This window comes from Arvicola amphibius, chromosome 3, assembly GCF_903992535.2.
Source record: "Arvicola amphibius chromosome 3, mArvAmp1.2, whole genome shotgun sequence".
Classification (NCBI taxonomy): Eukaryota; Metazoa; Chordata; class Mammalia; order Rodentia; family Cricetidae; genus Arvicola; species Arvicola amphibius.
The window spans coordinates 28384726-28397369 of record NC_052049.1 but is presented as its reverse complement, the minus strand read 5'-3'; positions in this window follow the sequence as shown (position 1 = coordinate 28397369).

The following is a 12644-nucleotide window of genomic DNA, read 5'->3' as shown; positions in this document are numbered from 1 at the left end:
AGATCCGCCTGCCTCTGCCTCCCGAGTGCTGGGATTAAAGGCGTGCGCCACCACCGCCCGGCTCTTTAAAATATTTTTAAAACATAATTTAGATGGCATCAATGTAAAAGGTCCATCCCTAGCCACACCTTCACTTTGGCTCCCACTTCAACAAGTGCAGTTTATGAGATAATAAAGAAAGGCTCTTGCGAGTGAAATTGTAGCATCCAAAAATGAATTTATAAGCTAGCCCTAAAAAAACGTAAGATGTAACGGTAGCTAATGAACATAGGCGTGATTTGTGTTGTATTCACCATGGAATTACTAGATGTGGTTCAGCAACTGTACATTGTCTTACTGGGCTTCGGCAACTAGCTAAGCAGCTGAAACAATCAGTCCACTATCTTCCAGATCTGGATACTCTAAGTCTGAAATCCAGATCTTATAGGCCAAGCAGAAACATCTTCCAGGGCTCATGTATGTAAAATTATTTTATTCAAAGCCTCATTTATAATATGTTTACTTTAATTACCACCTTATCATTCGCTTGTTTGCCATTCTGTTTCTGATAAAGACTAGAAGAATCTAACCTATAAGGAACACCTTTCCTGCTCTTCTATTTTCTTTATATCATAATCATTTGTCAATTATTTGTGTAAAGAAACCAAAACTTAATGTCTAAGTTAAATGCAAGGTTTCTCAAGTTCATATACCAATCACAACATGGTCACAGAAAATATATTTAAACAAAAGATATAGTGGCCTGAAACAGGTACATAACATGAAGTCAGTGTCACCTCTCCTGCTATTGCTCTTAGTCATCCTTATTGATTTGATTGGATTGCACTGTTTTCCCATGTCATTTGCCTGATGATAGCTTTCAGTGATTAACTACAATGTGTGTCCACACCACAGTATAAACACATATATTGACTCACTTTTTAAAAAGGGGGGAAAGGTCCAGCTTCTCCTGAGCAATTAACTAACACAAGTTCAGAATCACAAGACCTTCTCTTATCTTAAGTGATCAGCAGCAGAGCCTTCCTTGCTGTACACACATGGCTTCCCATTGTGAAAAGAGGTTTTTAAAGAGAAGAACTTTTACTGGAAAGATTGATGTGCAGCTCAATGGCCCCTCACTTGCTGTCAACATTAGGCAGAAAGATATTCATTGCTCCTTCCTGCCTACATAAAAAATTCAATCTCAATTAATAACAAGACTATCATTCATTTATTGAATTAATATTTTAACTGAGTGCCACTATTTATCAGATTCTATACTATATCCTATAAATGTAGGTATGACAAGACAAGCGTATTTATCAATTGGCCTCTTGCTAGGATATAGATGAACTGTCTGCTTAGTGAACATGGAATGGGGGAGTTCTTGCACAGCACGACATTGCTGATTATCATCAGGCAAGGGGTTCACACCATCAGATTTTTATTTATTAGGGTTGAAACCTGGTAGAGTGAACCATGGAGTGGATGCTTGCAACAGTCAAGAAGACATTCTTTTGTTAGGTGAAAAAAGCATAGTCTGAATGGAAAGGAAAGGAACCTAATACCACAGTGAGAATTAATATTCCTTCAATGTCATGGGCAGAATGGTAAAGCTCATTATAATCCCAAGGAATGGAAATGGGACTCTATCTGGAGGAAAGGGCCAGGAATATTTTAATGGAATGAAGACTTGCAATTCAGTCCTTGAATGACTTTTGAAATATAAATAGATGATGATGATGAAGATAGATGATAGATAGATGATAGATAGATAGATAGATAGATAGATAATAGATAGATAGATAGATAGATAAGATAGATAGATAGATGATAGATAGATAAATAGATAGATAGATGATAGATAGAAAGATAGATGATTGGTACATTAAGAGAGATAGAAGACAGATGATGGTGGTGGTGGTGATGATAATGATGATGAAGAAGAGCGATAGATTGATTGATAGAGACTGACAGACAGATAGATATACAGATGATAGATGAGAGCTTTTCTTGTAGTCCAATCTGAGCTGTAACTTGTCATGTGTCAAGAATAACCTTGAGTTTCCTGATCATTCTGTCTCTACCTCACCAATGCTAGAATTACTAATATTAACCACAATGTTATGTTTTATGTGATCCTAGGGACTGAGCCCAGTACTTTGTATATGTTAGGTGGGGTAGTTTGAAAGAAAAGGGCCCCCAAGGGAGTATGGCCTTGTTGGAGTAGGTGTGGTCTTGTTGGAAGAAGTGTGTCACTGTGGAGGTGGGTTTTGATATTTTATATGTGCTCAAGCTATGCCCAGTGAGACAGTTCACTTCCTGTTGCCTTAGGATCAAGATGCAAGGACTCTCAGCTCTAGTACCATGTCTGCCTGCATGCTGCCTTGATTCCCATGATGACAATAATGGACTAAACCTCTGAACCATAAACAAGCTACCACAATTAAATGTTTTCCCTTATAAGAGCTACCATTGTCATGGTGTCTCCTCACAGCAATAAAAACCCTAACTAGGACAGTAGGCTAATACTCAGCCAACTGAACTATGTCCTCAAGTTCCCCATCTGATATTTTAATGTTTGTATTTGCCTCTATAGATGAGTTCCAATTTCTGGAATGAATTATAAATAATATTCAGCATCATGCCGTTTGCTATTCAGTCTTGTAAGTTCCTGAATCCATCATTTCCCGAAGTTCCAAGACAAAAGTCTGTCATTGGAAATCAATAGAGTAAGAGCCAGTCTGTAGGCTGCGAAATTCTACAAGATTCTACCGAGAACATTAATGGGGTCTTCAAAATCCATATCTACCATAGCCACAGAAGAGGAACCTTTTTTAAACACAGCTGGTCTGTTGTATAGGATTATGTATCAGGGATTAGTCAGAAGAACTTAAACACTGGTCACATCTACGTGTCTGCTAAAATGACTGATAACAATTATCATCCAACAGGGAAGGATGACAGTTTCTGAAAAGAGAAAAGGAAAGAAGGAAGGAAGGAATTAAGGATTTATGTACCTGTGTATTGAGCTGATATGATTTCAACTGAGTAGACTCGTCAATGCCTGTTGATGATTCCACTGACGTCAGCTGGTGTCTATTGCAACCAGCTATTTTTATAAATCAGTTGAAATGCAGCAGCTGTTTCTGCTCTGAATTAAATCAGGGAGTAGCAGGGAAATCCATGCCCTGACCATAAGGCAGATGAAAAAGCTCTTCTGGATTATGTTAAGGAAAATGTGAGGTTTTTTTTTCTTTCTTCTTGTTTATTCTCAGTCTGAAGTTGCCAATTATACAAATCACTGTGTGCTTTTTCTTGCAGCATTTGTAAAGAAGGAAGAGAATGTTTTGCTTTGTTCATCTGAGAGTAACTACAAGAAGGCTGAACATAAAACACAGGGCAAACCAATCTTTCACAAAAGACTAGAATTGTGAAATTTTTACCTCCAGACCCAAAAGTCCAGCATTGCTGATGCCTGCTCTGTTTCCCTGCACAGTCCTGGATGCCTTCATGAAAAATAAAGAGAATGACGAGAAGTAGGCAAAGAGTTAATCTGGACCCTCAGACTCTGAAAGGCAGCATCTGTGAGTTCTGCAGCCACAGCTTATGAAGAAATAAAACTGGGTATATTCTGATGAAGATTTCGCTGAAAATATCTCTTGGCATCACCAGATAGGGTCCCTTGCCAGAAGACTTAATTACAACCGCACAGCATGAGATGCTTACTGACCCACAGCAGAATTGCCAGTATACGTTGATCATATATTCACTCGCTTTCATGTGGTTAATGCTATACTTTTAAAAATTTGTTTTCCCCTTTTATTGAAAATTGATTTTTCTGTCACAATATATCCTGATTATAGTTTTAACTTCTGTTCCTTCCAGTTCCTGCCCACCTTACCTCCCATCTAGATCCTCTCTCTTTCTATCTCTCATTAGAAAAGAACAGGCTTCTAATAGAATAGCAACAAAACATAACAAAATGAAGTGTGATAATATAAAATAAAAACCATCATATTAAAGTAAGAAAAGGCAAACCAACAGAAGGAAAAGATCCCAAGAGAAGGAGAATGAATCAGAGATCAACTTGTTCACACACTCAGGAGCCCCACTAAAGCCCTCATCTGAAAGCTATAATATAAACACAGAAGACCTGGTGCAGGGCACAGGCTGCTTCAGTCTCTGTGAGTTCATGCTACTCTATTTACAAGAGCCAGAAATTGGAGCAAGCTAGATGTCCCTCAACAAAAGAATGAATAAAGAAAGTGTGGTATATTTACACACAGGAGTATTACTCAACTGTTCAAAGAACATCATGAAATTTGCAGATAAATGGATGAAACTAGAAAAAAAATCATGCTCAATGAGGTAATCCAAACCCATAAAGATAAATATTATATGCATTTGCTTACATGTTGATGTGGGAGTCCCCTCTGTATGCTATGAATGTTTTATTACCATTGATTCAAAAAGAAGCTGCTTTGGCCTATAGCAGGGCAGAATATAGCCAGGCCAGAAGAGATATATATAGAGAGAGTAGGCAGAGTCAGAGACACCATGTAGCTGCCGAATAATACAGATGCCAGAGCCTTACCAGTAAGTCACAGTCTTGTCCCGATACACAGATTAATAAAAACGGGTTAATTTAAGATGAAAGACCTTGTTAATAAGAAGCCTGAGCTAATAGACTCAGCAGTGTTATAATTAATATAGTTTCTGTGTGATTATTCAGGTCTCAGTGGCTAGGAAACAAGTGATCAGTCTCTGCCTACAATATGTGGATATTAGTCATTAAATAAATAATATCAAAACGACAATTTATAGACTTAGAGAGGTTAGGTACAGAGGAAGGAAATGGGGCAGTAGTTTCCAACCTATCGGTCACTACCCCTTTGTCAAACATCTGTCTCCAAAAATATTTATATTGTTATTCATAATTTTCTCAGTTAGGATTTTATTGTTGTGAAGAGACATCATGACCATATCAGCTCTTCATCTGGCAAAACATCTAGTTGGTACTGATTTACAGTTTCAAAGATTTAGTCCATTTTCATCATGACAAGAAGCATGGCAGCATGCAGGCAGACATGGTGTTGGAGAAGGAGCTGAAAGTTCTACATCTTGATTCACAGGCAACAACAGGAGACTGCCTCACTAGGCCTAGTTTAAGCATATATGACCTCAAAACCTACCCCCACAGTGACACACTTCCTCCAACAAGGCCACACCTACTCACCAAGGCTACACAACCTAATAGTGCCATTCCATATGGGCCAAGCATTCAAACACATGAGTCTGTTGGGGCCATTCTTATTCTGGCCACCACATGTAACAAAATTACAGTTATGAAGTGGCAATAAAATAATTTTATGGTTGGGGGTTACCATAATATGAGGAACTGTGTTAAAGGCCTGAACATTAGGAAGATTAGAACCACTGGACTAGTGGGTCACGTGGATCTCTGTGGAAGTGGGAAATAGAATAGATTTTATAGGTAGATTGGGGTGGAGTGGACTGGAATGGGTGGATCAGATGGGAGGAGGAGGCAATGTGGGTAGAGACAGATAGACTAGAGGGGCATTTAAGAGATGGTATGGAAACCTAGTGTTGTGGAAACTTAAAAAAAAATATGAAGGTGATCCTAATGAAGTTGCCAAATAATGGGGGAGTCAGAGTCCCAAGTCACCATCTTTTGTCAGCAAACAAAGCTGCCAATATTGGTACTGGGTTACATCCAGTTGAGTACTGGGTTACACCCAGTTGGCAAAAGGGGTCCCATGGACTTTTCCAAACAACCCAGATTGCTGCCAAGACAATACATTGCTCTATACAAATTGACATTGGTATCCCATGGCTGAAGACAACACCCACACAACTCACTGAACATCAGTAGGCCAAGTAGCTTGTTCCTACAAAGAACATTCTCCTCTATGTTCTAGTCTCTGGCTCAGAAAGGTACTCTGCTGGCTACGAAAAGAGAAAAAAATGAACACGAATTTAGCTACAATTATGTCCTGACCTACAAGGTACACCAGGACAATGGTGGCATAAAACTTGAGGGAGTAACCAACCAATACCTAATTTGACTGAAGACCCACTCCTCGAAATGCAGCACAACCAATACTGCTTAGGTAACCAAGAACCTGAGACTGTGTATCTCAGGGACCTAGGGTGAACCCAAATACTACTGTTATAAAAATAAACATAGCAATAAAAGGATTCCTTAGTTACATTCTGCTACACTCATAGTTCAGTGCCTTGCTCAGCCATCATCAGAGAAGCTTCCTCCTGCAGCAGATGGGAACAAATACAGAGACCCACAGCCAGACATGCTGTCTGTTGCAGGGGGCCACTTGTTCATCCTGGCCACCCAGAACTATCTCCTCCATGGTGTTTCTCAACTACGCCCTTCTTTCTCCCAGAATTCAGCCTGGCTTTCCCTGCCTACCTAAGTTCTGCCTTGCTATAGGTCCAAAACAGTTTTTTTTTAACTCATTAATGGTAATCACAACACACAGAGGGGAATCCCACATCAGCTGTCATCATAAAATCCATCCCCTCAGAGCTCAGGGAGCCCACAGGAGAGGGGGAAGAATGAGCATAAGAGTCAGAAGGGATGGAGGACACCAGGAGGACAGGGTCCTCAGTTGGTCTACTTTTACTATATTTTTGATTTTTAGCTGATGGGTTAAAAGCAAAATTATGTATAGTAATGGGTAGCATCTTATATTTAAATAAGTGTACATGTTGTGTAATGGTCACATCAGAGTAAATTTACCTATCTTTCTCACTATTTCATGGTGACAATATCCAATATAATTTTGTCTAGCTTTTTTTTAGTCATAGAGTACTTCTTAAAATTTGTTTCACTACACAATGGCACATCTTCCTGTAACTTAGTGCCCACTGATCATCTTCTTCCCTCTTTTCCTTTTCTCAAATTTTAAGTAGAAATAAAGCAACAAATGACCTACAGAGAGCATCACATTATGCATGCTCAAGAAATTTCAACCATGGTAAAAAAAAAAAAAAAAAAAGGTCAGAAAATGGCTTTGACAGATTCTTGAACCACCCTGACCAAAGACGCGAAAAAATTCTCATGCCTGCTGTTTCGGTTTTTGTTAGATGATCTTTAACTCTTGGTGAAAATACTGTCACACAGTTGGGAACTATTGTTTAATATATGCATATTAACATATTAGTATACATAGTTTCATTAATATGTGCATATTATAGTATGTATACATATAAAATGTATATTAATAAATGTACACATATTTAGGTGTTTTTAGGTAGATTGTTAGTGTGATTTCTTAGAATTTTTTCAGATATCCTTGCTATTTTACTCACAGTGTTGAGTAATAGGTATGTAATAAACCTGTTGAGTTTGATAATTAATATTTTATCCTTTGCCATTGCTGAAATTGTTTTATGCTTTCTAGATATTTTCTGGTAGAATTTTGGTGATCTCTAATGTACAGTATTATGCTGTCTGAAAAGAAGGGTAGTTTGATTCTTCCTCCCCTCTTTGTAGCCCTTTAATTTGCTTCTCTTGCCTTATTGCTCTAGTTAGTGCTTTGAGGGTAGCATTGAAAAGAAGTGAGAATAATAGATACTCCTGTCTCATTCCTGACTTTGGTGGAATTGCTTCAAATTGTTCTATAGAAAGATGTTGGCAGTGGGTTTCTTATTTATCCTTTTATTATGCTGAAGATGTTCCCTCTGGTCCCACTTTCTCTAAGACTGTTATCACGAAGATGTTGGATTTTTTGATATCTATTGGGATGATCATGAGATTTTTGTCTTTAAGCCCTTTTCTGGTTTATTGAATTTATTGACTGGTATATGTTGGACCATTCCTGCATTTCAACAATAAAGCCAACTTGGTAATGGTGTAAATCTTTTTCATGTATGTCTGTATTCTGTTTGCATGTATTTTCTTGAGCATTTTTAAAAATCTATATTCATCAAGGATGTTGATCTTCAGTTTTCTTTTTGTGTATATTTACTTAATTTTAATTTTACAATGATATTAACCTCATAGAAAGAATTTTAGAGTGTTTCTCTTCTTTCTCCTTCCCTCCCTCCCCCTTTCTTTTTTTTTCTTTCTTTCTTTCTCTCTTTTATTTCTTCCTTTATTTCCTTCTCTCTTTCTTTTGAATATTTTAAGAAGGACTGGACAAAGATCTTCTTTGAAAGTGGTAGAATTCTACTGTCAATCCATTTGGTCCTGAACTTTTTTTTAACCTAGAAGGTTTCATATTATTATTTCAATTTTGACATTTATTATGGGTCTGTTTAGGTTGTTGATTTCTTCTTGGTTTAACTTTGGTGACTTGGTTGAATCTAGAAAGTCACCCATTTCTTTCAGATTTCCACCTTAATGGAATATATGTTTTAAAAGAACTTTTTACAATATTCTGATTTTTTGGCATCTTTTATATTGCTTCCTGATTGCATCTAATTCTATTAATTTGGACCTCCTTTCTCTTTTGTTGGGTGGGCTAGGAGTCTGCAATCTTGGCTATATTCTTAAAGTGGACCTACATTTTGTGTGTGCAGAATGTAGAAACATTTTTTAAAATATGAGTGGAAACAAACTTTTAAATTCAAAGCCTTCTGTCTAGTTTTCCCAGATAAATTCATACATTTCAGTTAGGGCCTTTGATTATGCTTTATAATTTATGAATTTTAAATTGCAAATGATAACATCAGCTTCCAAATGTCATCCATCATGGTGAATTGGATTTTCACCCTTTTAAGCCATTAGCTTCTCTTGCTTCCAAAATGTCAAATGTAAAAGTTTCCTGATAACAAAGCAACACACATTGTTCTTTTTTTCTAATCCAGAAACCATAACACTTAAGGAGCAATTCTTCAGAAGCTTGTTTTAATTTATCAATGCTCACATTGTTTGCTCAGTATGTTAGCTGTGTCTAATGGCTCATCTTTTAAATTCAATTAATTAGTACATTTCAAACCCTGTAGTACAGGCACATTGGAGATGATTTATTTTGCCACCTCTATGGAGTTAAAGCATTGTGTCTTAAATTGGCTTAAATTGGTGAATCTCTTATTTCATTTACTTTTAATTTTTTGTGGTTTCTCAAGACAGGGTTTCTCTGTAGCTTTGGAGCCTGTCCAAAGCTCTTGTAGACCAGGCTGTCCTTGAACTCACAGAGATCCGCCTGCCTCTGCCTCCCGAGTGCTGGGATTTAAGACGTGCACCACCACTGCCAAGATTACTTTTCTTTTCTAGACAGGTAGATGTTCATTTTATAAAAATGAAGGGTAATTAAAAGCAAGAAAAAGAACTTCAAGCTCGTTACTTGTTTGCATTACATTTTAGCCTACCAACACCCACCTCAGAATGTCACCTGAGAGCCATGGACTATTGAGAAAAGTTGTGAGACCTGAGTTATTGTGCCAGCTCTCAGACTGTCACCTGAGAGCTGTGGACTGTTGAGAGAACAGTCTAAGACCTGAGTTATTTTACCAGCTCTATTTTAATCATAGCTTAAATGGAAGTAGTTCCTGGTAAGATATGGGATTCAAACAAATTATTGATGAACCGGATAATTTATTTCTAAGTAAATTCATTTGGTCATTTCTTCAGCATATATCTATAGATTACTATATTCTAAGCATTAAACAGATAAATAAGCAGCTTTTCACCTTGACAAGTTATAATGTAAATGAGGGACAGGATATGCCATAGTTCTAGAGTAATAAGAACTCAATAGTTAAAGGCTACTTGTTTTCTTTTCAACTCAGCTTTGAAAACAATTTCCTGAAAGTTCAAAACTGAATATCATTCAGTAACACAATTACTCTATGTAATAAACTATAAAACTAACATATCTCGAGGGGATAGTTATCCTTTACTGATATGTGACTACTGAGTTTTTACCCTCATATTCAGTATGCCTCTGTTATTTTAATGTATGACCGGTAATATGAGATGGGGCAATTGTGGTACCTTTATATAATACAAATACTAGTAATGACCTTTATCTGAGCAACTGTATGTATTGATCTATTTTCCTTTCCATCTCTCAAAAAAGAACGTTGGCATTTTGACCAACTCTGATGGCCTGAGCTTCCTGTACAGAGGAAGCATAACACTTTCAGTTGTCATAATGGTAAACATGTTAATACAGGCTCGAGAATTCCTCCATACGAATAAAGAAAGCAAACAGGCAAAGTCATATTAGATTTTAAAACATGTCTGGAAGAATACACAAGGAACTTGTGACATCAGCTACATCTGGGATTGTGGTTAAGTGGCTGAGAATAGTGGTTGAAGGAACATTTTCATGCTCTGCCCTTATGAACCTTTTAAACATTTGAAACATGATTATATTGTTGACTTAAACACATGCATTAAAGACTAGAATTTAAAAAAAAAAACACAAAACTTCTAGGTGGTCTATTTCTGTTTATTGATGTATCTAGTGCTCTTCTAAGACCTGGGTCTCCAATTTCTCAGTTATTTCCCATCCTGTCAATCAGTATTCTCTTCTGCATGCCATTTCACTTCGCCACCCCCATTATTACCAACATGGCAAATGCTCATAGCTCTCTGCATGTTCCACATCACAACTCCACTTTACCTCTCTTTTCTTACGCCCAAGGGACTTCACAGACTCTGGGAAGCTGTTTTTGTCCACAAGGCAGAGAAGCACAGTTTCGGGAACCTGCAGGTCATATAGCAACAACGACTTTTCCCCCTGCATTCTACTCTTATATCTACTTTTCTATATAGAAATGAATTGATATTTCTGAATAAGTTAAAATTCAATCAGATACATGCTGTTGGAGCTCCTTCAACCAATAGTCTTTAAGATACCATCCCCCTTGGGCATGGTCTCTTATATTATAAATGCAGCTGTAAAGTGTGCGCTGGCTTTCTCTCTTCCAGCTCTTGCTTTTGGCTGCCGGATTTAATTTCTGTTCCCCGTTAGTACAGAGGGCTGTGATCTAGGAATGTGATATGTGAGTCCACCCCTAAATATGTAACCCTTTATTAGACATCGTTCTGAACTAGCATGGGGTTATTTTGCAACTTTCATCATCATCTGGCACCCAATGTGGGGCCCAGTCGATCCTTTTCAGGGATTGGTTCACCAGCAGTGTGGTGTATTAGGCTCTGGCTCTCCCAACCACAGCTTCTCCTCAGACTGCCCCAGATACTCCTCAGCCTATTGGGCAAGGGACACAGACTGTAACTTCAGCAATGAATTCTTGGGACCTGTCAGTCTCATTATAATCCTGAGCTACATCCACAGCATCTCCAACTGCAAGAAGCTCTAGGCCCAATTCTCAGACATGGCTAAGTCTGCTACATCGGGGGCTGTCTGAGGAGCCTGGCAAAAGCCTGACTGTTCAGTCTCCTGCATCTCCACCAGGGGGTCATCCATCTTGAAGGTCTGAGGGGCAGGGAATATAAGGCATGTATTCTGGTCCTGCAGGAATTCTGCCACCAACTCATCTTCAGAACCTTATCCCAAAGGTTTGGAAACCGTCTCCACCCCTGAGGCTTTTGAGCTCCAGGGTCCAGGTCCTCCTGCCTAAGGGATTTGTCCTGGATGAAGTGGGTGGCCAACTTTATGAGCGGGTTGGCACCCCGACATTTGCCCTCCACCAGCTCCCACATTACCATGGTGACCACCTGCTTCTGGAGAAGGGAGAGCTAGAATGACGCCAACCTTATACCTAGACCCACACTCCAAGTCTCGGGTGCACTAAGGATCCAATGCTCATCACCCCGGGGACTTTACAGCTGCAGGACCTGGCCAGATGGTCTTTGGGATTTAATGGGACAGAAACCTGTGTCAACAAATTAATGTGGGCCTCTGAGTCTATCTTTGGGACTGAATGGCTGCGGGACCGGGCGGGACAAAAACCTCAGTCAACAGTTACAATAATAATATAAAATTTTTTTCAATCCTTAAATGCTTTCTCCACATTAACCCGTGATTTGTGAGTCCCAGGGTATGAAAATTTAAGTACAAGGATGGATAATCTTGAGGATAAAGGATATCACATATCCCCAAGGTTACAATAACAAAGTGTTCTTTATTCTTCTGGGGAATAACTAAGGTCCTCTCAAGGTCATATAATCTATTCCTTGTCTCAGGCAACCAGTGACAAACCCGAGAAATTGTCTCCTCCCTCATAAAAAAAAGCAGGCATGTTCTCTTTGTTCTGCATTCATGTGTTTTATGGAAAATCCTACTACCTTTGCCTCTTTGAGTCCAAGAGTTTGCCTCTTACATCTAAAATGACATTTTAAATGAAGCATTAGGCATCATTATCAGGGAAGCAGTGCCTTGCTTCAAAGTGGTACTCTATTTTGAATGAGTGCCGTATAGTGAACCTAGAGTAGGGAACATAAATTCATTATTATAATCTTCAAAATGTAGAAAATATTGCTTTTTAATGGGATTCACAGAAGCATCATCAATGATTTTACTGTGGCTTTTCTTCTGAGAAGCATTATGAGATGTCTTTCCCTAGATTTCAGACAGCTACTCAGAAACCAGGGGCACTCTACTTCTGCCGCTTACCTGTGCCTGAGCATTTACCTCTCAAACCCTCGAAGAGAACAGGCCATGGAAAATTTATGTACATTTTGAACCATTAGTTCAATTGTATCTTGG